We start from the raw sequence: 10,889 nt of genomic DNA, 5'->3' as shown, positions 1-10,889 counted from the left end.
TATAAAAACACACATAAGAGACTCGGGTTCCGTCACTTCTTCTCATAGCTAAAGGTGGAGGGGCGGGGGGGGGGGTGTGGTGGTTGTTGGGTGGGTGTGGGGGGGGGGGGTTAAAGTGTTGAAAATAGAAAGACTGGACTGATAAGACAGAATTTAAACTTCTCAGGGATATTATTAGTTGTCGTCTGTCTGGCCTCTAGTTCTCTCGGGTCCAGTTTTGTCCATGTCTACCGTTGTTCATACTCGATTTCACACTGTCACCAAGACAGATATTTACGATAGTAGGAAAACACATTATGTCCATGTGACAAGTGTGAACCCAAGAACGCAACTGTCGTTGGTGTGCGTGTCGGTGTCGTAGTGAAGGAGGATGAGAAGTATGTGGTAGCAGGGTTGTGGTGTGTAAGAGAGAACAACAGATCTGTTTATGCCTTGGTTGTCAGCGAAGACAGTGTGTAAATGGGGTTGAGAGGAGACGATAACTGTGTGTTTGTTCTGTGTGTGGTGTGGTGTTGTGGGTGTGTGGTGTGTGTTGTGTGTGTGTTTGTGTGCGTGTGTGGTGTGTAAGTGAAGAGAGAGAGAGAGTGGTGTTCTGCGTGTGACTGATGACTGTGGTAAGAGAGAGAGTGTGTGCTGGTGTGGTGTGATGACAGTAGTGTGTCGTATGTTGTCTGATATGTGTGTGAGTGAGAAGGAAGTTAGTGTTGGTGTGTGTTGTGAGTGTGCTGTTGGGTTGTTGTGCGTGTGGGTGTTGTGGATGGTGGTTGTGTGTGTGTGTTGTAATGTGTGTGTATGGGTGTGGTTAGGTTTGTGTGTGTGTGTGAATGTGTATGTATGTAGTGATGGGTTTTGTTTAAAAGTCTGAGACTGCGAACGACACACACGCAGCTACCGCAGTGGCCACCACGGACAACATGAGTCTGCTTTTGCTTCTCTTCCCCTTCCTTTCCTACTTCTCCACCCCCTCCACATCCAGCAGCAGTGCACAGGAAGTCTCATGGCTGACTCTACACAGGAAATTCTACACAGAAGTTTGGAAGGAGAATATAGAAACTATCCCTCCGCTGTTGGTGCCAGGGTGTAAAACTCTTTTTTTACTCCAAGATAAACCAGTAAATGTCCAGATTAACAGCAGACAGGGGGAACTATAGGAGGAGAGGGTCCCGCATGGGTTTATCTAGTCACAAAAGAGATTACAGATTTAAAGAAAAGTAAAGCTGTCAAGCAGGAAACCATCCCATATTAACACATGGGATCTGTGAATGAGCCCATAGCACAGGACAGAGCCCATTGTTTTACACCAAACTCAAATTCAAGAGAGATTTTATAAACATATGGGATTACATATTCCACCTGTTGCAAAAGAAACAAACAGATAATGGTTTTTACTTGATCAAAGCTTGTTAGGGACAACATTGCTGACATGAGAGTAAGCTGTAAACTCCCTGCTGTGACTCTACGTTCTCCTGGACGTTGGCTCGGGGTGTAGCATGCCGGAGGTTCGGCTAAACTGCTAATCTCAGCTGCACACTGGGAAGATTAACTGGAGTTGCTCAGGGGTCAGAACGAGGCAAAGAAAAGATGCTATACCAGAGAGCCTTTACGTCAAAAAACAACACACCAACAACTACAGCTGCAACACATGTTGTTTTTTTTGTCAGCATCATGATGTCAACTCTCACGATGAACACATCACGAAAGATTGCTATAATGCACTAACGGATTTCTTTTAACTAGTTGAAAGCAAATGTAAACTGATCAAATGTAACGTGAGAGTTTTCAGAGTGTGTCTGCTAAAAGAACAAATCCGCTAGCTACATCAAATCTTTAGCTAATGTCTTTATTATTACAGCAAATAAATAGTTACAAAACTGAAATAAATGTATGTTGATTTTGTTTTAGTCGTTTTTTAACCAGGCAAAGATGTTTGCTTGGTTTCAGTTTACTAATACATTCACAGCTTTTTTTAGTTACAGTTTCAGATTAATATTATGATCCTGATTTAGCACCATACTGAATATATTAGAAAAGCGGAACTGGGTACACTCTCTGTCTATGTGTCTCAAGTTATATCATGCAGCCCTAACACCAAACACTGTTACCAAAAATGGCCTAATGACTTGTGCTGGACTGTGACTTGCACCCTGGGGTGGGCACAGCTTTAAAAGTGCAAAGTCACAATGGTGATACACACATTTTTTACTCTCCCACCCACCCATAAATAGCTCAGCGGGCTTCAGTAATATTAATGATTCTGAATGTCAATTACTACTCGGTCAGATGTGCTTTTATCGCCCCCCGCCCCCCTTACATTAGAGATCATTAACTGGATTAATCCTCTCCTCAGAGCGGCGGGAACAAAGAGGACACTGTTTCCAATCACCTCACAAGACTGGAGTTTTGTCTGAAAAAAGCCTTTGGTGCTCTCACTGCTCTCACTGCATTCACAAGCGCATGCAGTCTTGTTTGGTAAGAAGTCTGGGCCTGCAACCATCTCAGATCAGGCTGAAAATAACAATTATTTGTATTATCAAATAATCTGCCAATGATTAGATCTATTCGATTCATTGTTACAGTAACTGCCTTCCCAGTTTCATTAAGTCCATAACCAAAAGATATTCAGATTAGAAGGATATAAAACAGAGAAAAGTAGGACAACTCCATATGTGACAGTTGAAACTGAAGTTTCTTCTGATTTTGCTTGAAAAATCAACTGATTATTAAAATAACTGCAGATTATTATTTTGTGGATCGTCTGAAAGATAAATCAGATAATAGTTGCAGTTTAAGAATAATGCCTTTGATTACTTTAAGGGCTGCAACTCATTACTTTATTAAAGGCTAACTATTTTATTAGTTGATAAATTATAATATTCCCCTATTCACCTATGTTATACATTGTTGAAGTAATTCTTTTATGCAATAATGTCTAATGGTTTTAGCCTCTCAAATATAGAGATGTCCTAATTTTCTCTGTTTTATATCACATCCACAGAATAAACAAATACAACAAGACATCTAAAGATACATCCTTGGACTCTGAGGAGCTGGGATGGATGTTTTAAACTATATTCGAACATTTCATAGGCCAAAAGATCCAACTATTAATCTAATAAACAATCAGCAAATCAACTAATATAAAACAACTGTTAGTTGCAGACACAAATACATTAAATCCCACCAAGTGTTCATTGTTGGCCTGTCATCATACAAAATGGTGAAAGAAAGTCATGCATGTGACGTTTGGAGATTAGACATAATCACTACTGGAAGTGATTAATTTCCTCGATTAGTTGATCCACTAATCGACTAACAATTGTTGCATTAGTGCAGATATAAATAACTACGTAGCTCACACCCCATTAGACCCGGTTACATCCATACTTTGTTGTGTGTTTGAGGAAGAGGAGGAGGAGGATGAGGGGTAATGGTGTTACAATAAAAAGCAACCATTTCTACTCCAGATTACTGGATTACCCGGCGGCAGCAGCAGGCCACTGGGGCGGATCAACACGTTCATCCATCGCGGTCTTTACTCCAAGTAGAAACAGCACAGGATGGGGCTCAGAAAAGCTAATTTAGGGAGAAAAACTGTGTCGTCCAGATTTGGTATTCCGCACATATCCCACCCCAGCCCACGGAGCTCATCACAGGCCACAAAAAAAGTCCACCCCCGTCCACACCAGGACCCCCAATACCCTCCTGCCTGAAAGTGTCCGTCCACACAACAAAACACCAGAAAAGCAGTAAGGAAATCCGCGGATTAAAGCCAATTACAGCCAGTTTGGTGAATATAATTTCGATAACATCACAGGAAAGCAACTTGGTCGGACGGACTCATGACCATGTAGAGAAAAAATCTTCTTGTTGTTGTGACCTTGTCGATTAAAAGCATCCTCTTACCTCTGATTAAATGTCCGACACACCGGAGAAAACGACCGGGGTCTCATTTCCAACACGATGCTCCACACAGTTTGCAGAGGTTTACAGTTATTCTGGGCGCTGTCCCTCTCCTTGATTCGCAGTTTTTTGTGTCCACCGTCAAACTGGCAAGAACTACCAAAGACAACTTCCGGTGGGAGGTTTTCATCATAAAAGCCGCACAAGTGAACCCGAAATTGCAGATGAAATGAAAACATAAATACGCAGATGTTAATAACTACCATAAAGCCAAATAAACAGAGGTAGAATGCCATCATTAATGTGTAATTACATTAAAAAAGACGCACCCTTGGTAACATAATCATATGAAATAGAAAACATAAAATGCATCACATAAAATGGAAGATACGCTAGAGCTCACTGTAAATAACAATATAAAAATACAATTTATAAAATAAAATCAATACCCATACAAACAAAAACAAAATGTCTTCCAAATATTTGTATAATTAGCAGCGACACGTTAGATGCCTTTTTATTGTTCTGTCTGGTGTCAATAGAGCTTTTATTTATTTATTTTGTATACAAATTATTCATTTACTGTAGCCAAACAACACATGTTATAATAAGCCATCATGTGATTTATTATAAGTGCAGATAACTTAAATAACAGCAGTTCATGATTATCTGCTATAGTGGTTTAGTAAGAGTGAGCTACCTTATATCCCCTCTTTAGTGTAGGCTAGTGTAAGGTGCCATGACATAAAAACGCCACATGTACACAATATAACAGCGGTTGAGTGGTGTAATTAGTGCCTTTCCACCATTGCTGTGAAAAGTCACATTTGATAAATTACCTGACCATATCTGCATGTTTTTTTAAATATTATTTTATCAAATAGATATGAAATAAGGCTTATTTATAAAGCACCTTTCAACACAAGGCAATTCAAAGTGCTTTACAAAAATGAAAGACATTAAGAAAATGGCATTTAAAAACAGTCATTAAAAAGAAAAGAGAATAAAATAAACATTAAAAGAGCATAATAACTGAACTCTGCTTCTCCATGTTTAGTTCTGACTCTGGGGACAGAAAGCTGACCAGTCCCTGAAGACCTGAGAGTTCTGGATGGTTCATAATTTATATATAAATAAATTCTTTGACACACAGGAAGCTAGTGTAAAGACTTCAGAACGAGAGTGGTGTGATCCACTTTCTTAGTGTTAGTGAGGACTCGAGCAGCGGTGTTCTGAATTAGCTGCAGCTTTCTAATAGATTTTTTAGTGAGACCTGTGAAGACACCATTACAATAGTCGAGTCTACTGAAGATAAAAGCATGGACAAGTTTTTCCAAATCCTGCTGTGACATTAGACTTTTAATCCTAGATATATTCTTTAGGTGATAGTAGGCTGATTTAGTAATTGTTTTAATGTGACTGTTGAAATTCAGGTCAGAGTCCATGACTACACCTAGATTTCTGGCTCTATCTGTTGTTTTGAACATTGCAGACTGAAGCTCAGCGCTAACGTTATACGTTCTGCCTTGACTCCAAAAACCATTACCTCAGTTTTATCTTTGTTTAATTGGAGAAAGTTCTGACACATCCAGTCATTGATTTGTTCAATGCACTTACGCAGTGTTTGAATTGGAGCATAGTCTCCTGGTGAAATGGTTATGTAAATCTGGCTGTCACCCGCATAGCTATGGTAACTTATTTTCTTGTTTTTCATTATCTGAGCCAGTGGTAGCATGTAGATGTTAAACAGAAGAGGCCCCAAGATGGAGCCTTGAGGAACCCCACTTCATATTTGTCAACTCAGATTTGTATTTACCTATAGAAACAAAGTTGTTTCTGTCCTTTAAGTAGGATTCAAACCAATTTAGAACTGTTGTCGAAAGTCCCACCCAGTTTTCCAGTCGGTCTAGTAATATGTTGTGGTCAACAGTATCAAATGAGACACTGAGATGATCTAATAATACTAACACGGAAGTTCTGCCACTGTCTGTGTTTAAATGGATGTCATTGAAGACCTGTGGCCACCTTGTAAATTAAACCTTCATTGTAACACGAAATGAAATCACACGTTTTATTTTGAAATGTCGCTCCTAAAACCGGAAATCATGTTTCTGCTAGTTGCTGTGGCAACAAGGATGTCTTGAGTCTGTCACTGTTTTGCTGCTTGTGCTTCGCTGGCGACGCCGTGGTGAATCTAACGGAAAAACACGGACATGCTGAGTTTCCGAGGGAGAAACAGTGTCAGCGTCTCCCAAAAACACAACCGACACCCAGGGGTGGTCCGGTGAAACGTGTAGGTTACATTCAGGAAGTTAAATGTATCTGGTTTACGGTGTTGGGGCCGTTGATCCTAGTTTGTCTGAGCCGGGGCTTGGGAGGAGGGGGCGGCGATGAAGGACAGCATGTGGCGCTTTCTCCTCCAGAGCTCCTACAAAACAGGACGTAGCAGCTGGCAAAAAGCAAGAGTGCTGGTTTTAATTTCCTAGATTAGTTCATTAAATAGCTGCCGGCTGAAAATAAACTGCGCTTTTTAAAGTGTGTATATAACAATGATTCAGAGGGAGGTTAAATTAAATATAACTGGACGAAAGAAAAGCGTAACATTCAAGTTAACTATCACTACTAAATTAAATCCTGATAGCATCACCTCCTAACCTAACTAGCTTAACTAGCAACCTATTTTAACGGTTCTTGGCGATACTCGTCCATTTGTTTCTGCGTAATTTCGTTTACAGCTAACATCATATCAACACTGTTGGGAGAAGTACTCAGATCCTTTACTTAAAGGTTACCTATTGTGCAAAAAACAAATGTTCATGTTTTTATACATTAATATGTATTCTAGTAGTCTCCAAAAATATTTTAATAAACCTGAAAAGGTGAATAACGAGATCTTTACTTATGTAAACAACATTTAGTTCAAGCAAAGATTTGTATAGCTTTTTGCCGTAGTTGTTTTCAAATACATATTTTCATCTCTTAAAAACAGGGAAGTTACTTCATCAAATGTACATTCCTTCATGTAAAACTTTCTGAAATTATAATATTGATTAGAAAATATTGAGTTTAACTAACAAAAACATTTTCCAGTAAAAGTTCAAAATGACATATCCAAGACAAACGTAGCAATATCTCTCACAGTCAGCTGTAACAATAGTAAGCTTTAGCTTAAGGTTACCTATTGTGCAAAAACCAAATGTTCATGTTTGTATTAATATGTATTCTAGTAGTCTCCAAAAATATTTTAATAAACCTGAAAAGGTGTATAACATGAGATCTTTAAGTAAAAGTACAAATACTATAGTCTTAAAGTACTCCATTACAAGTAGAAGTCCTTATATCAAAATGTTACTTCAGTACAAAAATGACTCAGTCTTCACAATGACCCATTTCAGAACTATATAAAGTACAGAAGTATCATTATCTATGTACCTCAAGTATTAAATGTAAAAGTACTTGTTACTGTAGATGAGCAGTACTGCATTATATCAGCATATCATGTGCGTTATATACAAAGAAACTGACAGGTAAATAAAATGTAGTGGAGTAAAAGTAGAATATTTGCCTCTAAAATTAGTCTAAGTATAAAGTAGCTTTAAATGGAAATAGTCAAATAAAGTACAAATATGTGACAGAAGTACTTAAGTACAATACTTGAGTAAATGTATTTAGTTACTTTCGACCACTGCACACAAATATATAGCCAAATTGTTACGAATCAATTAACAACACAAATGAACAGGAATATTTTTTATTTAACAGATACATAGGTTTATGTATATAAAAGCTGCTGAATTGATTAAAACAACATACGATTAAATGCGTTTCAACATGCACTGACAAAACATAAATTAATATAAATACTTATGTAAACAACATTTAGTTCAAGCAAAGATTTGTATAGCTTTTTGCTGTAGTTGTCCAAATACATATTTTCATCTCTTAAAAACAGGGAAGTTATCTTTACTTCATCAAATGTACATTCCTTTAGGTAAAACTTTCTGAAATTATAATATTGATTAGAAATATTGAGTTTAACTAACANGTGTGCCTTGGCAGTCTCAGTTTGCCACTGTGAAGTTGTTTGACGACCTCAGTGACCTCCCCCCGGGAGATTGGTGTCGATCCCCCGTCATACTCCAGCTCTGCCTCTAACATAGAGGGCGGAGTTGTTGGGTTCAGGAGTTCCTCAAAGTGCTCCTTCCAACGCCCTAACACTCCATCAGTTGAGGTCAACAACGTCCCATCCTTGCTGTACACAGCTTGGATGGTCCCCTGCTTCCCCCTCCTGAGGTGTCGGACAGTTTTCCAGAACAACTTTGGGCCTAAACCATTAAATGCTTTATAAACCAGCAGCAGATCCACTTTCTTAGTGTTAGTGAGGACTCGGGCAGCGGCGTTCTGAATTAGCTGCAGCTTTCTAATAGATTTTTTAGTGAGACCTTTGAAGACACCATCACAGTAGTCGAGTCTACTGAAGATAAAAGCATGGACAAGTTTTTCCAAATCCTGCTGTGACATTAGTCTTTTAATCATAGAAATGTTCTTTAGGTGATAGTAGGCTGATTTAGTAATTGTTTTAATGTGACTGTTGTTATGACCTGGCTTAAAAGGCCCTGAGTTACTGCAATCAAGGCAATCAAGACAGCACAGACAGCACAGACACACCCTCTCTAGATGAACCCACAGGGGCATCGCACTGTTGAAACTAAAGTCAGAGTCCATGACTACACCTAGATTTCTGGCTCTATCTGTTGTTTTGAACATTGCAGACTGAAGCTCAGCGCTAACTTTTATACATTCTGCCTTGGCTCCAAAAACCATTACCTCAGTTTTATCTTTGTTTAATTGGAGAAAGTTCTGACACATCTAGTCATTGATTTGTTCAATGCACTTACTCATTGTTTGAATTGGAGCATAATCTCTTGGTGAAATGGTTATATAAATCTGGGTGTCATCCGGAAAGCTATGGTAACTTATTTTGTTGTTTTTCATTATCTGAGCCAGTGGTAGCATGTAGACGTTAAAGAGAAGAGGCCCCAGGATGGAGCCTTGAGGAACCCCACATGTCATATTTGTCAATTCAGATGTGTATTTACCTATAGAAACAAAGTTGTTTCTGTCCTTTAAGTAGAATTCAAACCAATTTAGAACTGTTGCCGAAAGTCCCACCCAGTTTTCCAGTCGGTCTAGTAATATGTTGTGGTCAACAATGTCAAACGCAGCACTGAGATCGAATAATACTAACACTGAAGTACTGCCACTGTCTGTGTTTAAGTGGATATCATCAATGAAGACCTTTAAAAGAGCAGTCTCTGTGCTGTGGTTTGGACGAAAGCCTGACTGGAACATATCAAAACAGTCATTTAAATGCAATAAATTACTCATCTGTTGAAAAACGACTTTTTCAATGATTTTACCTAGAAATGGCAGGTTTGATATGGGCCTGTAGTTGTTCATTACTGAAGCATCTAGATTATTATTTTTTAAGAGCGGTTTAATGACTGCCGTTTTTAGGGCCTGTGGAAAGACACCTGAGTGAAGAGACTTGTTTACTATATGAAGTAGATCTGAGGCCATGCAATGAAAAACATTTTTGAAAAATCCTGTTGGAATAATATCAAGGCATCAGGAGGATTTCAGATGTTGTATAATATCCTCTAGGGTTTTATCATTAATCTGATTCTGATGGAATTTTGTCATGTCTGAATTGATTTTAGGTGGAAACAGGGAGAATACATTTGCTCTACCTGATACAGAAGCACTGAATGCTTGTCTAATTTTCTGATTTTTTTAAGTGAAGAAGGAGGCATTGCAGGCCCTGGTGGATAGAAATTCAGAGGCTACTGACACGGGGGGGTTTGTTAGTCTGTCGACGGTAGAAAACAAGGCACGTGCGTTGTTTTGGTTTTTGGCAATGATGTCAGAGAAGAAAGACTGTCGTGCAATTTTCAATTCCAAATTATAAAAGCCAAGTCTCTCTTTATAGATTTCAAAATGAACCTGGACATTTGTTTTTCGCCACCTGCGTTCAGCTTTTCGACATTCTCTTTTCTCTGTTTTCACGGTCATGGCCTTTCTCCATGGAGATATTCTCTTGCCAGTCACTTCCTTTATCTTAGTTGGAGCCATGGCATCTATAACATTTTGAATTTTTGAATTAAAATGATCTACTAGCTCATTTACTGAGATGTTAGCAGGGGCAAGTGTGGAAACATTGAGTAAACATTTCCCTAGTATTTTCAGTTAAATATCGGTTTGTAGTTTCTGAGGTACAGCTATGTAATACCTTTAATGATTATTTGGACATGTGATAGCTAGTGTTTTCCCCTGAATACAGCAAATATACAGTATATTTTTGTTTAAACAGTCCTGTGCCCAAAGACCACATTTACAGATGAATAAAAACTATCCTAAGGGAATTACAGAGAAAAATAAAACATAGTTCGCAAAAATGGGTTAAAATAAAGCAGTCCTTTCAGTATTATTAAAGGCATATAACTCCTCTTCCTTCTTGCTATCGAGGCTCATTACTGATTGTGTTGATATAACAGCACTAGAGAATAGAAAACCTAAGGAATATGGGAAAGAACAAAATACCACTGAAGGCATGTTTAATCCCAACATGCTCTTCTCACATGATGCAAAATCATGTGACATGTCACATGGAAATAAATTGGTCAGTATTTTTGCCTGTGGAGATTGGAGCCAATGTTGCCAACTGCCACAGTTGAGCATGATCTATAAACAGAAAGTTTTATTTGGTGGGAATATGTATTCAAACTAAGCTAGAAGTGGAGGTAGTTGGGTGTAAAGTGCTTTTGACTTTTCCATGGATAGAAGCCACCACAGCACTTGGTCATCGAGATACGTTGCTTACTGAGAGTTTAAAGGCTGCACACAGATCCTCGAATGAAACTCTTAGTTTGGGATGATGGTGAAAGCCTAGTTTAAGCTGAATGGCAATAAATGATACGAATGAGGAAACA

General features: G+C 38.5%; 1 protein-coding gene across 3 annotated transcripts in view; it reads right to left on the bottom strand.

Moving 5' to 3' along the window:
- Positions 1–4,045, bottom strand: part of ripor1 (RHO family interacting cell polarization regulator 1) — a 22,914-nt gene extending 18,869 nt beyond the window's left edge. For 2 of the 3 annotated variants that reach the window (XM_010794849.1, XM_010794851.1), the window contains exon 1: positions 3,904–4,045. The gene's annotated coding sequence lies outside the window, so the exon portion shown is untranslated. Of the gene's footprint in view, positions 1–3,477; positions 3,553–3,903 lie in introns of those variants that run through there. The other variant, XM_010794850.1, reaches the window with a different exon arrangement.
- Between the last annotated feature and the right edge of the window lie 6,844 nt (positions 4,046–10,889).

The sequence above is a fragment of the Notothenia coriiceps genome, unplaced genomic scaffold (assembly GCF_000735185.1).
Source record: "Notothenia coriiceps isolate Sejong01 unplaced genomic scaffold, NC01 NC01_scaffold00037246, whole genome shotgun sequence".
Taxonomy (NCBI): Eukaryota; Metazoa; Chordata; class Actinopteri; order Perciformes; family Nototheniidae; genus Notothenia; species Notothenia coriiceps.
This window is presented reverse-complemented; position numbering and strand designations above follow the sequence as displayed.